Below are 12,892 nucleotides of genomic sequence, written 5' to 3'. Positions count from 1 at the left end.
AAGTAACACGAGTACTTTATCACCTACCTTGAAACTACGGTTCACAGTTGTTCTGTCAAAACGACTTTTCATTTTTGACTGAACGTTTGCAAGGGAGGATTTGGCTATTTCGTTAGCCTTCAGGAGACGAGTGAATGTTGGAGATTCAGCTTGGTTCTGGGATGCGGAAGTCGACTTTTTAGAATCAGGTTTATGGGATGAGTCAGACATGGTAGACGCAAAAATACTATCACACAAATCAACATCAGGATTTTTACGGGCTTGCGCGCGCGTGAGGGCACAGATGGGGTATAGTTCTGGGGGACCCTCATCGTTTCTTTGAGGCGAATTTACCACCTGCAGGGCTGGAGTAACTTTACCCCCGGCTATATCATTTCCCATCAACATTTGTATTCCCTCGATGGGCAACTCGGGACACACCGCAACTGGGAAAAATCCGGAAATGAGATCGGATTGTACGTGAATGAGGTGAACAGGCTGAGGAATATATCCCATCTCTATCCCTCGCAGTACCGTCCCATAACCACATGCTGACTCGGGAGAAAAAGGCAGTGCGCTGGCTAAAATAACTGATTGTGAACCCCCGGTATCTCTAAGAATATGGATGGGGCGCTGGTCAGAGGCTTTTCCCGAAAAAGAAACGAATCCCTGAAAAATAAATGGTTTAAAACAAGGGTCAGGATTTTTGGTGGCGTCGGGAACTAAGGTGCACGGGTCAGATTTAATCAACCCGACGCCTTTTGGGTTTAAAGCGGGCTGACCCACTTTACGTTTTAGCGCGGGGCAGAAAGCGATGACGTGCCCAGGTTTGTGGCAGTAATAACACTCTCGGTCAGTGTTTTTGACTCTATCGGCAGCGGGTTTCTCAGCAGAACCCGTAAATGGAACACGAGGTCTGTCAACATGAACATTAAATACATTTTTGTGTGTCAGAACAAACTCGTCGGCCAAAACAGCGGCTTCGGCGAGGGTTTTCACTTTTTGTTCGTTTAAGTATACCACAACCCGGTCAGGGAGATTTTTCTTAAAATCCTCAAGCAAGATCAGCTCCCGTATAGTAGCGAGAGTATCGGCTTTGGCTGAGTAACACCACTTGTCAAAAAGGGTTCCCTTCTCCCTGGCAAACTCGACGTAGGTGCGGTTTGGGGCTTTTTTGTAGTTCCTAAATTTTTGACGGTAGGCTTCAGGTACTAACTCATATGCGCGTAAAATAGTTGATTTCACCGTTTCGTAGCATAAGCTATCTTCCAGTGGCAATGCAGCAACCACTTCCTGCGCTTTTCCCTGTATTTTGCATTGTAACAAGAGAGGCCAAACTTCACGCGGCCACTGCAGGGCCGTTGCAATGCGCTCAAAAGCGAAAAAATACGAATCCACTTCGCTTTCTCTAAAAGCGGGCATGAGGGGAAGGTATTTGCCTACATCGAAAGCAGAGCAGGGTTGAGAGGTGGAAGGCGGGGCTGCAGCAGGACCGGGGCTCGGGAGGCCACGCTGAGCTTCAAGCTCCAGCCGTTTAAATTTAACAGCTTTATCCGCCTCGATTTCCATTTTCCGAACCTCCAACTCCAAATGGGCTTTTCTTGCACTCTCCCGTTCCTCGGCCTCTATTCTGAGGCGGGCTAGGCGCACTTTCAGCCGCGCCTCAGTAGACGAGTGGCCGGTTGTCCCACTGGATGAGCGGTCTAATCGAGAGCGAAGGAACGGTTGATCGGGCCGTCCATCACCCTCGGACTTTGCCTCAGCCATGGGGGGGCCCAGGACGGGCCTCGTACTGTCCTGAGGAGGTGTTGTAAACCCTGGGTTGGGTGGAGGGAGCGGTTCCTCTGCTGGCAACGTGCCCAATTCCACCAACCCCTCCCTGACAAGGGCTTTCAATGCATCTTTTCGAATTTGGCTTGGAACAAAAATAGAAAAATGTTCCGCAATTTCTATTAGGTCCACCTTCCTACAATTGTGCAGATCCTCCATTGAGGGATTTAATATAAACTCTCTTAAATCAAAAGACGCCATCTTTGGCCTGTCTGGTTACAATTAATATATATATATATACACAATAATGGTTGTCCCCTACCCGGAAATTAAATCTACTATTATTATTGTCGCGGGAGTTTGGCTCCCGGACGAGCCCCCAATGTGTTACGCCCGGCTCGTCAAGGGGAAGGGAAGTAACACAATAGCAGGAAATAAAGGTAGATAAACACGGGGTCGACTTTAAGATCTGAGTAGTTTTAATTGACGTTTCAGGCAGGGGTTTGTCAAGGGAGTGAAAGTGGGAGGTGAACAACTAATAACCGTAGTTGACAGCACTGACAGAACGGAGGAGACACAACAATAACCAAAAGGGGAATGATACAAGTATACACACGAGCACAAAATGGGTTACCCAGCTCACGGGTCTAGCGAGTGTCTCACACCAAATAGCAACACGAAAGAGACACGAACGAGGCGAGCTGCACTGAGAAGTTCCAGCCGCCCCGAGGAGCGGCAATGCAGCGCTTTTTATTGTGGAGCAGTCCGGCCAGGTGGTAGTCGGCGATTGGCGGAGAGGGCTGGAGCTGCTCCACCGAGGGCGTAGGGGCGGACGACCACCGCCCAGGACGTCGCGCTGGCACAGGCGTCCAATCAGCGCGTCGCGCTGGCACAGTCGTCCAATCAGCGCGTCGCGCTGGCACAGTCGTCCAATCAGCGCGTCGCGCTGGCACAGTCGTCCAATCAGCGCGTCGCGCTGGCACAGTCGTCCAAACAAAGTGTCGCGCTGGCGCATTCAAACTGAAATACCATAATACGGGCACCAGCCGACACAAACACACACATACATACTAGGGGAGCGGAGCCGGCGGCGGGCCCGAGCCGCCAGCCGTAACAGTAAGCCTGGCTGTTTCTCTACCGTATATGTGCCCTGAGTGTGTCATTGACCGGCATCCGGTCCATGTTGTAACTCCTGCGCTAGGTCAGCGAGGATAGAGTCCAGCTCACCTGTGAAGCTAATGAGGAAAAAGTGTACAGAAAATATATGGATGGACAATTAACTGACAAATACCTACATCAGAATATACAGTGTAGAATTCATACCCGTGAGAAGACTGACACAAACGCATACAATCTGCGATCTCTCTGTAATCAATTTTACATCACCCATCATGAGGGTCTGTGCAGCATTTAAAGGACATGAAAGGAGTCACTTCGATTCATGGCAAAACAAGTAGGCTGTTCCTACCTACAGCACCGCAAAACGCACGGGTCTATAAAAATTAGTGCTGTCAAACGATTAAAATTTTTAATCTGATTAATCACGCTTTTTCATTTTGATTAATCACGTTTAATCAGCTAAATTACTCGCGTATTCGCGTAATATGAAATAAATACAAAACACCGAATATTTTGACATAAACGCATTTTATTATCTGAATGTCATTTGCAAACATTGATTAAATGCATGTACGCAATTGCATGCATGCGTGTATTGATCAAAACGTAACAGCATCATATCAGTTGGGCGCAATTCAGAAATTATTAATTAATTAAACGCAAATTACTTTTGTTTTAGCTAAAGTCCCGTCGGGGTGTTTTTTAAAATGAAATTTACCACCGAGCACACCAACTGGAGTCACCCCACTCATTTTGGAACAACAGGCATAGGGAATGCCGTGCATTGACCTAATCACTGACCTGCGCAGCCCTCAATGTAACCATCCGCGGTTATGTTCAAGGCTCAAGTGCGGTCGAAAAAAATAGTGCGATTGATTTGTGTTGATACGTGATTAATGCGACAATTTTCTGTGATTAATTAATCTATTAACGCTTTAACTTTGACAGCCCTAATAAAAATACCAAAATTCAGTCTAGTCTGCCCCTGCGCAGCTGAAACCTCACTTCAACTTGCACTGGACACAAGTATTGGACTACTAAAGGATGGACCACTAAAGTAGGTGGTCAGGGTTACCATGACAATGACAGAGACACTGTGCTACTTAATGCGAAGCAGTTTAATATCAAGATGACTGTGACGCAGTTCATGTTGCTTCATATACTCTATGCTGCTCCAAATATACTGTGTTGCTAAAATACCAATTGATACTGTGTGTGTGAGTGTGTGTATGTGCAAGTGTTCATGTGTCAAGGATCAGCTTATAAGAAACTTACCACCTGGACTGGCCCATGTTGTGCCCTAATATGCCGTTGACCTGGGTAAGACACCCAGACAGCCTTGAGACATTTAAAATTATCCGTAACACGGGCAGTATGTTCCATTATGTTCTGACCTTAAAGCAAGTACTGTATAACCAGTTTTAGATAGATAGATAGATAGATAGATAGATAGATAGATAGATAGATAGATAGATAGATAGATAGATAGATAGATAGATAGATAGATAGATAGATAGATAGATAGATAGATAGATAGATAGATAGATAGCCATCGGCCAAGATAGCCATCGGCCAAACTCTGCCTGTCTATTTCTATATGTATATATTTTAATCTCATTGGAAACGAAAAGGCTTCCAATTACAAAGGGCAAGAGTCAATCCAATTGGAAAACAGTTGGCAGTCCCGTGTTTAAAACCTTAAGAAAAGATTAGAGATGGGCCATCGCGTGCATATTCGGAATGCATTGACTTAAAAGCATCACTCTGGAACTATTTGCCTAAGTGTTTCTGTCAGAGTTACACAGTGGCCAATTAATTGCAGGTCTTTACAATATGGTGTCGAGCAGTTCAGGGAAGCAGCCATAAACCGCCTAAAGACGAGCAACAGTGCAGACGAGCAACCTTTAAACACAAGTGTGAAGATTAGGATTAGTCTACTTAAAGTTCAGATAAACAAACAGATGAGAGGCAAAACAAACATGAAAACATTGTTGGGCGTCTGGTTTAAAATTAATAGCGCTTCCTTTGTTATAATTCTTCTAGTTTATAAGCAGCTGGCACATGACTTTTACATGGCCAAGTGTGCACAGTTACAGCAGTTGGTTCTGAAGCGTTGCTATTACACATGATCGATGAATGTGTTGCCATGTAAACACACACACAGACACACCCGAGTGAGCTTCATTTTGAAAGGGTCTTTAATCACACCTAAGATATTGACTGATCAATGACAGTTATGAGGAACAGCTGTGGAATTCTAACAGAACTACATTGCCTTTATTTTGCTCCATTTTTATCACGGATTATATTTCACTCATTGTTAAGAGGCTCAATACTCCGCTGAGGTATTAATTAAAATACTAAATATTGATCGATACGTTATCAGGGCATAGCAGTCGGTCCACAGGCTATTGATCCAGCCTGTGATTTATTATCATATTTAAGAAAAATCATTTTGCGTGATTATACAGCGTAATTGATTTTTAGCAAAGGGTGTAATTCTTTCTCTTTGTTTGTTTTGTGTTGCTTTTTTTTCTTTTTAATTACGCTTGTTATGTTTGGGTGCAGTAGATTGTATTCGGAGATCACTGATATCCTTGGTGTTGCTCCCCTTTGAGCCCCCTTCCAACCCTGCCCCAGCCAATGAGGGGGCCGGGTCTTGTGTAAGCGAACGATACTACTCTTGTCACTGGGAATAATGGGTTCTGGGATTACCTCTTTAATCACAACAAAGATTAACAGATGGCATGAGAACAGTTATTAGCAAACATCTTGCACTCATCAAATCAATAAGATGATTTGTAATCAGGATGTCGGCGCAAGCGAGTGGGGAGTTGGGCCGCTCAAAGTGAAAGATACTGGCAATCACAGGCTCCTGTGTCACAATTACCTCGCCTCAAAATACTTGGAGGTGCTCTTCTGTCGCTATTTGGCGGTGCTCCAAAACTGACAACAGACTGGAAGCGACATAAGACATTAACAAGGCAAAACACATCATGGGTAGCATTGATCAGCCGTTAGGTTGGTGAAGCTTGTTCACGGGTTACCAAAATAAGTCACTGTAGGGGAAATGATGAAGAAGTAAATATTTGCGCTTCAGATGAAAAGGCTTCTGTACAGCTTAAACAATAATATTTGTACAACCACAATTCTTAAACACCTGTTCGCTTCACTTTTCTTAGACTTTTTCAATGATGCCATGGCATTACCAGAATATCATAGCACTTAGTAAGCGTCCAATGATGTCATATTCTAAGTATAAACCAGTGGTGTCCAAACTACGACCCGGGGGCCATTTGCGGCCTGCCGTCCATTTTTTAGTGGCCCGCGACATATGCTAAAAATGGCATTTGACTCAGTTCAAATAAAATAAAAAACAAAATGTTTGGAGATGGTCAAAGTAAGAAGGGAAGGTGTTGAAAAACACAGGTGCTATTAAAGGTTATTTTAGTTAACTAAAACTAATGAAATAACTAACTAAAAAAAAAAAAAAAGTAGTTAACAAAAAAAATAAAAACGAAAATGCTTTTAAAAAAAATGAAAACTAACTGAAATGACATTTTATGTTTACAAAACTAACTAAAACTAATTATGTCCTTCGTTTTAGTCTTTGGTGTGATTTTTAGAAGATTTATTCTGATATCAACCGGAATAATCACATTTGAAAGTATGTCACACACAAGTGATGTCATCTATCAGCAGCCAACAGAAAAGCACCTTCAGATGACGTTGCTCCCACGGTGTTTTTTTTAAATATTGCGCACAAGACTGGTAATGCACATTAAAAACAAAAAAAACAAAAAAAAAAACAACTAATACTAATACTGAAACTAATTAAAACTAAACTAAAACTAAGCATTTATTAGATAACTAAAACTAATAAAAACAGAACCACACTGAAAACTAATAAAAACTAACTAAAATGAAAAATTCCAAAACTATAACAACCATATTACAAATATTACAAATAAATTGGTTTATATACTGTAGCATTTTTCTAAATATGCAAAAGCACAAATAAATTATTTGTACAATTTTTAGGACTAAACACAATTTCCCTTCATAACATTATGTGGCCCTTGCATCCTTCTGATTTTCTGTATGTGGCCCTCAAATTAAAAAGTTTGGACACCCCTGGTATAAACCAATGCATGTTTTCATGGTATTTAGGAATTTTTATATGGTGTGATGCATTAACTAGTGCATCAAACTTTAATTTGTATTTGAGCTGTCAAACGATGGCATTTTCTAATCATATTAATCACATCTTACAATTTTAATCACGATTGATCACTTACCGTAATTAAAAAGACTTTTTATCAACATTTTTGCCCGCCAAATTTAAAGAGCACATTATATGTTAATTCTATCCACATTTAATGTTATGAGAACTTCGTCAACATTTTTTTTGATCTACTGTACACTCTTAGCATCCTCTTCATCAGTTAATTATTTACATAATTTAAAATGAAAAAAAAATGCAACCTCGGTAGTTTGGCATGAACAAATATTCTAAATGTCATATGCAAACATTTATTAAAATTCTAAAAAAACAATAACATTAAACATAACTAAATGCATTAATGCAAGGAGTTATGTGTATTGCTCAATCACAACCTGTGCTACTTTTAATGTAACCATCCGCAGCCAAACTAAAGGATCTGTGGTCAATATTAATAGTGCGATTAATCTGCATTAATACATGATTAATTAGATAATTTATTGAAATTAATTAATTAGTAAACGGACAGCACCAATTGCATATTTCGATGAATAATGTGGCATTTTTTGTTACATTTCTTTCAACACATAGGGCTCTATTTTCCTGACTGCCACAAGTCTAGCGTTGTGCACAGCACAAATCTGTACGGAGGAATAATAGACCGAGTCTTGATATTAAAAAAAAAGAAAAAAAAAAGTTTTTGCATCGTTGTGGGTGTGAACTCAGCCAACTCCATTTGGCACAAATCAAAACAGCTCTTCTCGTTCTCTTTAAACTCTCACATCTCACATGGACACATCTCAGAGCAGAAAAGGACGCAGCGATCCTGGATCCTGTGTGACTGGAACATTGTCACTGCTCTCAACTCAGACATTCATGTGGCTCCTCCAATAGCTGTATTGAATTATTTCAAAACTCTAACAATGATGATAATAACAACAATGCGTTCAATGACTTGATTTCTACAATGGTTTAGAGCATGGGTGTCCAAACCTTTTCTTTCGAGGGCGTCATATAGAAATATATGCTTTTATTTTTATTTTTTTTATTTATTTTTTACTTTTAATTTATCAACCACATAAAAAAAACAGTCAACAAAGCAACTGTTTATATAATACTGTGTTGTTTCTTTTTAACTGCTACATAAACAGATTTCTTTAAGGGAAATAGAAGATTCTGGAGTGGTGAGAGAACCTGTAACTCACCAGAAAATATCAGCCCCTACACTAAACAGCAGCCGAATCCTAGATTAAGAAGCAAAACAGAAGCAATCTGCAGTTACTTGAGATTTATTCATGTGCTATGTTCACAATTTGTACCTTGACACAGAGCAAAGAGTGGAGGAAAACAGTCTTGCTTGTAAAAAAAAAAAAAAAATATTATCTTTAGTCACTACAGTGTTATAAAGAGAAATCGTGTTACCGGTTTAGGTATTTGCATCTTTGCATATTTAGAAAAGCTCCACAGTAAATAAAACAACTTCATTAGCAAATGCAATTTTTAGTATATCCCGTGGGCCACTTAAAAATTGATGTTGGGCCCCAAAATGGCCCCCAGGCCATAGTTTGGACACCAATGATTTGGAGTGTTTGTTGCCTGATGTTAACATATTTATGATTGAACTATGATGACGTCTGTCTGCCCATACACTAGTCAAATTCACGATCAACACGTTCAACCAATTGTGCCAACATTTAGACATGGTCTAAGCAAACATAACTTTAGACTGGTTTTCTGTCAGTTGTAATTCTGCCAGCGATATCTTCAAGGACACGCCCCTGCTATGCTGGAACGCCCAACATGCTGATAACAGGTATAATTTATTTATTTATTTATTTATTTATTTATTTTACTTTTAAATGTTACTTTGAAATCAGGTCTTGCCTTTCATGAGGGTTTCTTCTCATCTAGCGCAGACCTTCATCAGAAACAAGGCAGTATATTTGATATTTGACATTATGTACAGTACAAACATTAACACAATACTTAAACGTAGGGGAGGAAACTTCAACAATAATTCAAATATAATGTAACACGTGAAAGTTAAATAAAATTTGTATCTCAATAAATGTTTGAAAACAAATACTGTAATTGAAAAGATTGAATGCAAATGTATTTTTATGTATTTTAATTTTATTTTCAGTTCAATATAACTGAGCTGTACTGAACAAATAGAATGTACTGGATTTAGAAAAACAAAAAAGTTTAAGCCACTATAAAATTATGCAGTTTGAACATTTGATTCATCATTTTTTTTCATATTCATGTTTGTAATATTAGCTGCTCAAAAATGCAAAAACATATTGTATATTCTCAGAACTACACAATGCAAAAATATAACAATAATAATAATAATAATAATAATAATAATAATAATAATAATAATAATAATAATAATAATAATAGCTATATATGATAATATAGTGCAATATAGCTTTTACACTGAATCTCAATAGGTTCTAAAGGTATGATCAAGCTGGTGAGATGAAATAAGACCCCAAAATATTCACCTATAATACAATATATATAAAGGCTTAATTTAAATTAAGTTATTCAGTATAAGTAGTAGGTGCCAAACACATCACACAACACTCACACAAATATCCATAATGAACAATTGCTCCCCATCTTGCCCATACTGGTAGACACAGTAACAATGCAAACAATTAGGCTATTCAGTAGTAGCAACAGCTTAAACCATCACAAGAATCTTACATTTCTAAGATTCAGCAGACAGATCATATAATGCATGCCCGGCATCCTTACACTTAAAGAAACAGAGTTCAACACTGTCACTGATCTATGCACTTACTGGGATTAAGAAAGGCAAACAGTGCCAAAAACAATGACAGTATAAAGTAACTGATGCTGTTTAAAAATGCAAAGGCTTCTATTGAACAGACAGTGTGGTACACATACAGTATCAGAGGGCCAAAGAAGCCAGCAGTTTGAACTGCTTTCAAGAACATACACAGTACGCATGTATGCGGATATATGTTCAGCCCTAATGTGAACCTGAAATTTTTGCAACACACACACATATTCGTCCGATCACATAATTGCAGGTAGACAACACACACAAGTATGGACACACACTCAGTCACTTGTCAAGTGGCTAATATCTTTCCAAGGTCAAACCTGACAAGGAATTCCAATGAGATTAAGTGTCATCAGTGTGGCTTTAGTCCTTTTTTTCTCATTGCTCTTGGAAATGGCATTAAAGCTGCAGATGACCGAGGCCTTGGGGTAGTAAAACACTTTCCTTTCCCATGCGGGTCAAGTCGCAGATCTATTTAATAGAGGATATCCCATTCAAACATTAAATTGTCATAACTATTGTATGGGGAGTCTACAAAATGTGTTCATTATATATTGAGCATATCAGTCCTGCTACTGTAGCCAATTGGTTAAGTAAGCCCAATTTTGCCTCTTCTCGCTGTAAATGCTCATTTCCTTTTCTTTTTTTCTCCCCCAAAAATATGCAAGTACACAAAAGATAAATGCTGCTGTGAGTTGGCACCGAGCGCTTGATGCTGACAGCTTATTTAGAGATCATTACAGAATTTGAGACGGCCCGGATGATCACCTTATTGCTAAGTAGCAGGCTTGTCAGTGTGTCAGGCAGCATTTGGTGCACTGCATTTCGCACTAAATTTGACACTCGGGCCTTTGGTGGCAACAATGAGGATTTTGTCATCGCCTCTCAAGTGCCAACTACATGTCCAATTACGCTCCAGCTTCTAATTTAATTACAGTAGCAGAAGAAATAGGTTGATTCAATTCATTTCAATTAGTTCAGATTGGGCCAGTCAGATCAAATTGTGCCCATCTCAAGGTGGGAGCTATCCGTCACGTCTTATTTCCACTGAAATAATAAATGTGTCCGAAATCCAATGTTCACGGAGGAGACATGAGCAGATGATATTACACCTCCTGATCTTTGACACATCCTTTGCATCTTTAAAGACCACACACAACCTTCAGGGCAACTGATACAACTGGTAAAGTAGTACTAATTCATCATGTCCACTATGCGCAATATGTAAGCACTGCAGGTGACTATGTTTTCAGTTCCTCTATGTCACAAATCAACTAGCACACTACAATCGTTAAAAAGACAAGGGTTTCATCTGTACAAATTATAATAATGTGAGTAAAACATGTTTAAACATGAAACACTTTTACTTTTTTGCATGTAAAAAAGGGACGAGCAGCAACCTCTGAGGAAGGCTACAGACCAGGAAAACTACAGAAAAGTTACTGCGTAATGTGCTTGTTTTCCTTCCAATTTAACATCGGTATAAATCCCAAATATATTGTAATTTTCCAACTATCCTTTTCGTACCTTGGCAGTTTAATGTAATTAATTTAAATGTATTCGATATTCATTTAATTATTTACTTCAAATGTTAAATCAAAATTATAACACAATTTAGTAATCTTGGAACATTAACGTGAAGCTACTGAATTAGAACTTGTTACCCGGCAAAGTTTATCTAGCTCAATCTTTATTGCCCCATTGACCAATGACAAAATGGCAGTTTGATGTCAAGCACAGTCAGCTGTTTGAAAGGCTGACAGTTCTATGCCACTTTACTGACACACACCAATGATATTACGACACTTAAAGGACTATAAGATGTAGTTATTTGGTTATTTACACATAATTACACAAGTTTGTTATTAAACCACTTTTCTATATGAAATATAACATTTAAAAAAATATGGAAAATATATCATTGAGACAGTAGTACATGATAAATCTGATTTGAAAAAAAAAAAAAAGCAGCTGTCTCTGGTTGTATCATCTAATTTGATACACTAGAAAACCACTGCACCCGATAAAATACAACCAATCAGAGTCAGAAGCAGTGATTTAAATGTGTCATTCATTTGTCACATACATGCGGGCACACACGTAACGGGCACACTCCTCAATGAAAACAAAACTTAAAACAGGGGCTCTATTTTTGTGCTGAGTGTAAGTCTAGCACAAAGTAAAGTCCAACTGTGTGCATGGGTGGAGTTTTTTCTTTTGGCATTTTGGTAGATGAGTGTTTGCACTTTGTGGGAAATTCATTTCAATGCAGCGCAGGTGAGACGCGCTGTTTACATGATGGAAGTAGAATCGGGCTGTCTGCGCCTAGTTCTAATCTACTCATGTTACACCACAAGCGCCACAATTTAGACCAGGCGCGACCTGGTCGAAAGTCTAGTCCACTTTTTGTCTCTGAATTGTCAGGTTTGTCAGGGTCATGTAAAAAAAAAAAAAAAGTTAAACTAGAATTGAAAATGAAGATGTGCCACTTTTTAATCTGCATTCCGAATAAGGTGCTTTTCTGGGGTAGCAAGGTAACACACCATCGTGAGGTCACACGGGTCTTCCACGAATGTGCGACAAATAATTGGCACCTCACAAGTCACGCCTTCAGTCTCTGATTGGTTGTTTTTCCCCTGACCTGGTAGTTTCATGTATATCAAATAAGAGGCATAAGATAGCTGATTTTTTTTTTTTTTTTTTTTTTTTTTTAGTCATTTATCATGTTCTATTGTTGTCAAGACATGATTACAGAAGTATATTTTTTTATTATTGCCAACTCCCCTTGTAATGCATCTTTGCCATTGGATTGATGTGCATCAATGAGACAACTTGCGATGAAATTATGGAATGTGTGTGCACGAGTTTGTTTGCGCGTGGAAAGTGATGAAACTAAGAAGCTATGTCATATTGATTCCAAAGCAGACTGCTCTGATTGGTGCTGGTGTTGACTCAGCACTGTCTGGGGCTGCTATAGGCTGCAA

At 39.3% G+C, this 12,892-nt stretch overlaps 1 long non-coding RNA gene across 1 annotated transcript in view; it reads right to left on the bottom strand.

Moving 5' to 3' along the window:
* LOC144022257 (uncharacterized) overlaps positions 1-12,892 on the bottom strand; it is a 49,987-nt gene that overhangs the window by 36,672 nt on the left and 423 nt on the right. The gene's annotated exons all lie outside the window — the stretch shown is intronic.

Source organism: Festucalex cinctus, chromosome 7 (assembly GCF_051991245.1).
Source record: "Festucalex cinctus isolate MCC-2025b chromosome 7, RoL_Fcin_1.0, whole genome shotgun sequence".
Lineage (NCBI taxonomy): Eukaryota > Metazoa > Chordata > Actinopteri > Syngnathiformes > Syngnathidae > Festucalex > Festucalex cinctus.
The sequence above is the reverse complement of the archived record's forward strand: the minus strand, read 5'-3'. Positions and strand labels throughout refer to the sequence as shown.